Genomic DNA, 8,463 nt, shown 5'->3' with positions numbered 1-8,463 from the left:
AGTGAGTGAGAGAGTGGGAGAGTCAGTTAGTGAGAGTGGGAGAGTCTGTCGTGAGAGTGAGCGAGTCAGTGGGAGTGAGTCAGCGTGAGCGAGAGAGTGAGTGAGAGAGTCAGTGTGAGTAAATCAGTGGTGTTAGTGAGTCAGTGTGAGTGAGTCAGTGTGAGTGAGAGTTAGTGTGTGTCAGTGAGAGAGTGAGAGTCTGTGAGAGTGTGAGAGTCTGTGCATGGCTTCAAAGGATATTGCTCCGTTTGTTGCTCGTCCCAACTATTCTTCCATGTCTGATTAATAAAGAGATCTGTTTCTTTCTTAACTCTCATGTACATTATCTACTGCTACGTAAATAGCTCACTGGAGCGTCTGGCTAATGACTGTCCTTGTAAAAGGTGTGGAACATATGCTTAAAAGTGTATACATTGGCTTAGCCGTTATCTGAACATATCCAGGAAATATCCATGCTTTCTCTGGTTTACATACCTCTCCATGTATTATTGGAACAATGACTTGGGGCCCAAGGGGAAATGTGCTTGCTACACAGCTTAAGGTATGATCGACTTATCAGTTTATTCAGCAGGCTGCTATCCCAGAATATAACCTGCAACTGAGCTCACACTTTCTGTTCTAAGGGAGACCGCTCAATGGGTGTTGATGAACCAACTGCAGAGATGCATGTGTAACCTATAGGTTACCTGGTTACATTCTAGTGATATGTTTAATGCTCCTTTCAGTGCTGGGTCGGGCGTGGCAAGGGTGCCCTGGTTCAGTTGTAAAATGCAACCATAACTGTGGTGTAGTGCCTTGTCCCCAGTATCGACAGACCCCGGTGCCACTGCTCCTGTTGCACTAATATGAATGGGTACGCACCTGGTCCCCTTAAGATAAATTGTTGTGGCACCAAACATCACATCGATGTTTACTAACCTGTAGGAATGCATCAACCCTGCTCCTGCAGGCCGACCACACCCACGACTCCCCGCCCAACTCTGCAATGAACCCGACCAGAACCAATAGGAAGCTTCTGGTCGGGGATGCCTACCACAGAGGGTGACCAGATCATGCGACTGAAAAACCGGGACATTTCAAAAACACAGAGGAAGGACTAGAATTGTACATCAAGGAAGTGGCAAAGAAGGACAACAGTCAACAACACAAACACACAGAAAAAGCACTAAGAAATTAAATTTTAATGTCATTTTCAAAACCAGCATCATACCGATTAATTAAATTGCTTACTAGTAACAGCTACGAACTAGTGCTGATTTGGAACACCTAAAAATGCGTCTCTCACTGTTTTGAGTTGGCCCTCTCTAAAGACCGGGACGTGACCCAAACCATCGGTTGAAAAACAGGGACTGCCCCGGCGAATCCGGGACACCTGCTCACCCCACTGCGGTACCACACACACAGGGAGGGGCTTACATAGTTGGCCCCAGCAAGCCACAAATATTGCTACTGTGCTAGGATGGAGAAAATAGGGCAACAGAATGCCAACAAATGTAATTTCTCTAACGATGGCATAAATCACTGGCCAGGCCCTAGCGCACACACAGTCACACTGAGACAGATAAAAAAAGCAAGTATGTGATTTCTCTGCATATACGTCACATACCTGGAAGCATTACCAAAAAAGCCCTTCTTATCCGTATTATAAAAATATTATGGGTACTTACTTACTAAAGCGGCAAACATATTCGAATGTCAATTACAATTATGACAGCGCAGCCAGTAGCGATTACCCAAAGCCAGATGCATAATAAAAATCTGTTTTCTTTTTTTTAATTCAATGATGAACGGTACTTGAAGAGGAAGCCTCCTTCTCATAAGATGGCCTGCGTGTCTGCGCGCTCGAGGCCTCCGCCTACCCCTTCCTGCAGTTTCGCTTTCACTTTCTCCGTAGCACCAGTCCCATTTCTATGTCGGCGCTGCACTGAAGGACACAGTCAGCGGCTGGAGCTGACGTCACCTCTCCGGGCGCTGCAGCTTGCAGCGTTAGTGTGAGCACCGGGGCAGGGCCACAAACTTGGTGCCACGTCAGGGCTAAATCTGGGGCGGCGGAACACCGACATGAACCCAGCACACCACGAGCATCCGTGAGAGCAGCAGCCGCAGCCGCAGCCATGGAAGCCCTCTACAATCTGAAGAGCCCTGGTAAAGATAAGCAAAGCCCCTCCCTCTCGCTCATTGTGAGCCTTTCAGAGGGCAGCTGCCGTGTCACCAAACCACCGTGTGTGTGTGTGTGTGTGTGTGTGGGGGGAGGGCAGAGGGCTGCGGCGTGTGTATGCATGCGTGTCTGTGTGTGTGCAGGGGGGTGGGGGGCGGGGGGCAGTAGCGTGTGTATGTGTGCGCGCGCCTGTGTGTGTGTGTGTATGTGTGTGTGTGTGTGTGCATGCAGAGGGGTGGGGGCTGGCTGTGTCTGTGTGTGTGTGCCGTTAATGCATGCGAGCGAAGCAAAAGCAGGGGCTGTGAGTTCGTCTGCGCAAGCGCGGGTCAGAAGCGCGCTCCCGTGGGCAAAACTGAGACTGCAAAAGCGCGCGTCTGACTTGTGTCTTCATTCCTAGAAACGGCTGACAATAGGTTCCGAGCAGACAGCAATCAATGCTTCGCATTGAATGCAGGTCGAGCTCGACCTAAAAATGGAGGATCTGAACTATCGGCTCTCATACTTAGAGGAGAGACCCTTAGCAACCACTGCGATCTACGCACAACGCATAACTAGGCTGTTCAAAGATGCCTAGCAGCATGCTTCACTAACAGCGGATCTCTAGGATGGTTGACAGCTAGATTGGATTTCCTCGGTTTTCCTTGCTCCTGGCTACCATTATTCATCATTTTGACTCATAAATAGCAAGTCTTTGGCTCCATTATTTTATTTTTTAATTGCTTGACATTTATTAATATAAATATATTGTTAAATACCCCTTACCCTATTTAATGTATAAAGTACATGTGCAGCACAATCAATCAATCAATCAATCACAGCATTTGTATAGCGCGCTACTCACCCGGAAGGGTCTCAAGGCGCTTGGGGGAAGGGGTCCGCTTCTGCTCGAACAGCCAGGTCTTGAGTTGTCCCCTGAAGGCGAGGTGGTCCTGGGTCAGCCGGCGGTGGATGGGGAGGGAGTTCCATGTCTTGGCCGCCAGGTAGGAGAAGGATCTGCCTCCGGCGGCGGCTCTTCGGATGCATGGTACGGTTGCGAGGGCGAGGCTGGTAGACCGTAGCTGGTGGGTGGGTGTGTAGAAGGTCAGGCGGTCGTTGAGGTACTTGGGGCCAAGGTCGTGGAGAGACTTGTGTTTGTGGGTGAGGAGCCTAAACGTGATCCTCTTGTCAACGGGGAGCCAGTGCAGGTCCCTCAGGTGGCCGGAGATGTGGCTGCGTCGGGGGATATCCAGAATGAGTTGGGCGGACGCGTTCTGGATGCTTTGGAGTCTTTTCTGTAGCTTGGCTGTGGTTCAGGCGTAGAGGGTGTTGCCGTAGTCCTGACGGCTGGTGACGAGGGCCTGGGTGACCGTCTTCCTTGTTTGTCGGGATCCATCGGAAGATCTTGCGAAGCATGCGAAGGGTGTGAAAGCAAGATGAGAATACGGCGTTGACTTGTCTGGTCATCGAGAGGGAGGAGTCCAGGATGAAGCTAAGGTTGCATGCGTGGTCTGTTGGCTTGGGGGCGGTGCCCAGGGCTGGGGGCCACCAGAAGTCGTTCCAGGCGGAGGGTGAGGGTCCCAGGATGAGGACTTCCATCTTGTCTGAGTTCAGTTTTAGGCGACTGTTCTTCATCCACTCGGCGACGTCTTTCATCCCTTCGTGTAGGCTGGTTCTGGCGGTGTCGGGGTCTCTGGTGAGGGAGAGGATCAGCTGGGTGTCGTCGGCATAGGAGATGATGTTGAGGTTGTGTTGGCGTGCGATTGCGGCTAGAGGTCTCATGTAGATGTTGAAGAGGGTGGGGCTGAGTGATGATCCATGCGGGACTCCACAGATGACTTCGGTGGCCTCGGATCAAAACGGGGGAGGCGGACTCTTTGTGTTCTTCCGGCGAGGAATGAGATGATCCACTTTAGTGCCTTCTCTTGGATGCCGGTGTTGTCGACGCGTTGGACTAGGGTGTGGTGGCAGACAGTGTGGAATGCTGCCAAGAGGTCCAGGAGGATGAGTGCCGCTGTTTCCCCGTTGTCGAGCAGGGCTCGGATGTTGTCGGTGGCTGCAATGAGGGCGGTCTTAGTGCTGTGGTTGGCTCTGAAACCGGACTGCGAGGGGTCGAGGGATCCGTTCATCTTGAGGAAGGCGGCAAGCTGTTTATTGATGATCTTCTCAATGACTTTGGCGGAAAAAGGGAGGAGCGAGATGGGTCGGAAGTTTTTGAGGTTGGTGGGGTCCGCTGTTGGTTTCTTCAGTAGGGCGCTGAGCTCGGCATGCTTCTAGTTCTCCGGGAAGTTGGCGGTGTTGAAGGAGGTGTTGATGATGTCCCGGAGTTGGGGTGCGATGGTGGAGTCGGCCTTGTTAAAGACGTGGTGGGGGAAGGAGTCGGTAGGAGAGCCGGAGGGGATGGTGTTCATCGTGCGGGCTGTGTCTTCGGTGGTCATCGCGGTCCAGCTGCGGAGGGTGGCGGTGGGGTTCGTTGGTTCGGTGGTTGGGTGCGTGGATGGTGCACCGAAACTGCTGTGGATGTCGGCAATCTTGCGGTGGAAGAACGAGGCGAGGAAGTCGCAGAGATCTTGTGACGGGGTGATGTCGTTGTTGCCAGTGCTGGGGTTGGAGAACTCCTTGACGATGCTGAATAGTTCCTTGCTGTCGTGGGCGTTGTTGTCCAGTAGCTCCTTCAGTGATTTTTTTTTGGTGGTGTGGATGAGCTGGTGGTGCTTGCGGGGTTGCGTGTTTGAGGGCGGTCATGTTGTCAGTGGTCCGGTCGTGGAGCCTGGCTTTCTCGAGGGTGCGGCAGGTCTTTTTGGAGTCTTTGAGTTCGTCGGTGAACCAGGGGGCTTTCTTGCTTCTGGGTCTGCTGGGAGGGTTCTTCAATGGTGCGAGGTCATCGGCGCAGGCGGTCAGCCACTGTGTGAAGTTGCAGGCTGCTTCGTTGACGTCGACATTGATGTGCTGGCGGTTGGGTTCTGGCTGAGGGAGGTGGTGAGCTGGTCGACGGTGATCTTGCTCCAGCTTCTGTGAGGAACATGTTGCGGGTGGTGGTGGGTTGTGGTTTTTCTGAATCTGAAGTGGACGCAGCTGTGGTCGGTCCAGTGGAGTTCGGTGGAGTGGCTGAAGCTGATGTGCTTGCTGGATGAGAAGACGGGATCAAGCACACACCAACAGTAACACAGTATATCACACACAAAAAGACACTACACCAGATGTTTATATGAAAACAAAGTTATGTTGTTTATCTAAACTTGGGCAAGATCCCAAAAATTTCAAGAATATTCCATGCACAGTAAAAGATTTCCAGGGCCAAAAAAGTGTCTTTATAAGGCTCTCTGTACGTTTGTCACAAAATTGAGCTTGTAGGTTCTGTCCCAGAACAACCTGCAGTAGATTAAACACTGTTGCCAGGAGTTATGAGTACGAGGCACTCTGTATCCAGGGTAGAACAGTCCCTTAAGTGGTGTAGTTTAAACACGTTCACAGTCTTCATCAACCAGAGTCTCTTTCACTCTGCCGAACGATGCCTGGTCAAGAAGGCGAGTAGCGGTTATACTGTTGTTCGGTGCTCCCTTTAATGCAGAATGGGAATGTGCTTTAATGGTCGTGGTGATGAGGCACCTAGATCATCAAAGAATCACATTGCGCAGGGGCCAATGCAGAGATTAGGTTTTAAATTGCCCTAATAGTTCGAATACTGATTGCACCGGCCCCGGCCAGCAGCCCGCTTTTAGCAACAATGCCCCCCAGAGCGAAGCAGTTCATGTGATCAGACCCGGCCTCAACGTGGAGGTTTCTGGTCGCCTTTTAGCAAGAATGCCCCCCAGACAAAGCAGTTCATGTGAATAGACCCGGCCTCAACGTGGAGGTTTCTGGTTGCCCGGCCGGTCCACAATAAGTTTTATATAGCCAACACAGTACCTGGAAAGGCGGGTGACAGCCCTGGTGCAGGGCTCCTGAGTTTTCTTGGACACGCAACCCCCAAAGTGCTGCACGGGGGAGACCCGCCTGGACATTCCTTCCAGCACCGGTCACGATCTCCCCGGCCAGATGCTGACAACAGCAGGGGCTTGCCTCATTGGAGTCTCGGTTGCCAGGTGACACCTGACTTATGCACGGCTTCCCCGCTGGTGATAGTTACCCCTTGTGGACTCTGAGCTGGCAGCTGTGATTTTGGAGAGTTTTTGAGCCAGTCAGCAGCAGGGTGCAGTTCCCCGTACACAGAGCTGCCGGGGTGTTTTTAATGAGGCACTCAGCCTGGGCCAGTGGTGGTGATTCTGGGGACACAGCGCTTGCAGACTAAAAATGTAAACAGATACTTGTATAGCGCCCTACTCACCCGCAAGGGTCTCAAGGCGCTTGTACGAATACCGCTGTGGAACCCATCCTGGCTTTCCCTGTGAGGCGTCCACTCCTGGGCACCCCCAAGGTGGAGGCCAGGCATCCTTAGCGTTGTGGGGGCCGTCGTGGAGATTAAGCAAGCTATTGCCCAGAGTTGCAGAGTGGGACTCCTTGATTGGAATAGGCACAGAGGTGAGATTTATCAGGTCTGAGGAAATTGTGCCCAAGACCCGCCGAGGCGGGGAATTGAACCCTGGTCCAGGGCTAAACCTCTGCATCAGGGTCTGCCGCTGTAACCATTGAGCTACACTTCTCCACAGAGTACTGTCGGATTGCCCAGGCTATGGCCAAACAACGGTTCACCTCACAGCGCTTTCCTGCCCTTGTCCTCACAGTGCAATCAAGTCCCAGGGCTGCCGTGGTGACTTCAGGGGTAATTTCAGCAGTGTCTTGATTCTGGCCGCGGCGGAGAACACGGAGCTAATTTCAAAAGTGTTTCTGGAGCGCTAGCACTACCGGCCAGCAGCGCTGATTGTCAGGACAGTTTTTGAAGCACTTTTCCCCATCGGGCCACCGGCGTTGGTTTCAGGAAGAAGGTTGGATGATGAATCACCTGCACCAGCAGTGGTGACGATCCTAAAGCTCCTGGGAATGTCGCAGTTCTCCGGGCTTCGTTGTAGAGGCAGTTCAGGCAGTAGAGAAACGTGGTGATCCTTATGATTTCCTCCACCAGGTAGGGGAGCCCTCAGCAGGTTGTGTTGTAGACACTCTTGCGATGTTACTCTGGGTTCCCCTCTGGCAGGGCAAGATCAGCAGGCTGGCAGGGCAGCTCAGCTAACATGGGGCATCAGTTATTGGGAGCAGTCAGCCTCAGTAGTTTAGCAGTCCTCCCAGCACAGAAGTCTGCACTCAAGCAGGGTGTCTCCGGGTCCAGTAGTGTAACAGGGATGTGTGGCCAGCACCCTCCCTTTTGTACCCTAAAGACTCGTGACCGGGAGGGGGCGGCACTTTCTGGAAGAATCTAGGGGTTGAATATCACTGGAAAAATCCAGGAGGCTCGTGGGTGTTCCCTTTCCTACCTGTCTGTTAACCAGGGACACAATGTTATAGTTTCAAAAAGTCCCAGAACATGCAGACTATCAGTATGTCAATAAGGGTAGGCCTCACTGCAGTAGCAGGGCCTGTAGCTGATACTCTAGGGTCACAATAATTGTAAAGGAGAACACTGTCACAGGGATTCCATTCTCATACAGAACTGTGTATATAGACTTGGAACCTCAGTAAATTAGGGTGTACCAAAACTCACCTTAGTACCCAAAATCCCCTACCAGACTAGCAACAGTGTCTCATTGGTTCTTACAAACTCCCAATGTTTAGACAAACCAGAACATGGACTTAGTACACCTCAGGTAACGTGGAACACATGAACACTCTTTCGTTATACAATTATTTCAATCCAGAACAAGGAGTAAAAGAGGACACGTGTACATTTGAAATGTTTATTCACTAATGCAGTGTTCTCCAGCTCAGTATCTTAGCTAATACAAGCAAACATATTATAAGAAACAAAGTAATCAGCATAGCCACTAGTCCTTAGAATACAAAAGGTGAAAGCATGTTAAAATGCTAGAGCGAAGAAGGCTAAACAACCCCTAATTCTCACCCTCCCTTGCTAGTATATTATATTATATATAAGAAGGTTTCTTTGGGTTATAGCAGGGAGTCCCCATAACTCAAGATCCTAGTGGTAAGGGATCACATCATCTTCCACCAGCTCTCTGAATGCGAAGCACCATCAAGTGTGTGTGTATGCTTTGTGCAAAGCAATATAAAATGCGCCTAAAGCCAAAATTTGGCAGTAGCTGCATGTGTGTTATGTCTAATAACGTGTGAAGATCAGACCTCACAACAACCACTGTGTAGAGATATCCTTGAAGGTTTCAGCACTCACTGTACAGACGCAGCTCACCAAGCAAAGCTGCTATCAGAGTAACCGCATA

This window comes from Lissotriton vulgaris, chromosome 4_2 (genome assembly GCF_964263255.1).
Source record: "Lissotriton vulgaris chromosome 4_2, aLisVul1.2, whole genome shotgun sequence".
NCBI classification, from domain to species: Eukaryota; Metazoa; Chordata; class Amphibia; order Caudata; family Salamandridae; genus Lissotriton; species Lissotriton vulgaris.
The sequence above is the reverse complement of the archived record's forward strand: the minus strand, read 5'-3'. Positions refer to the sequence as shown.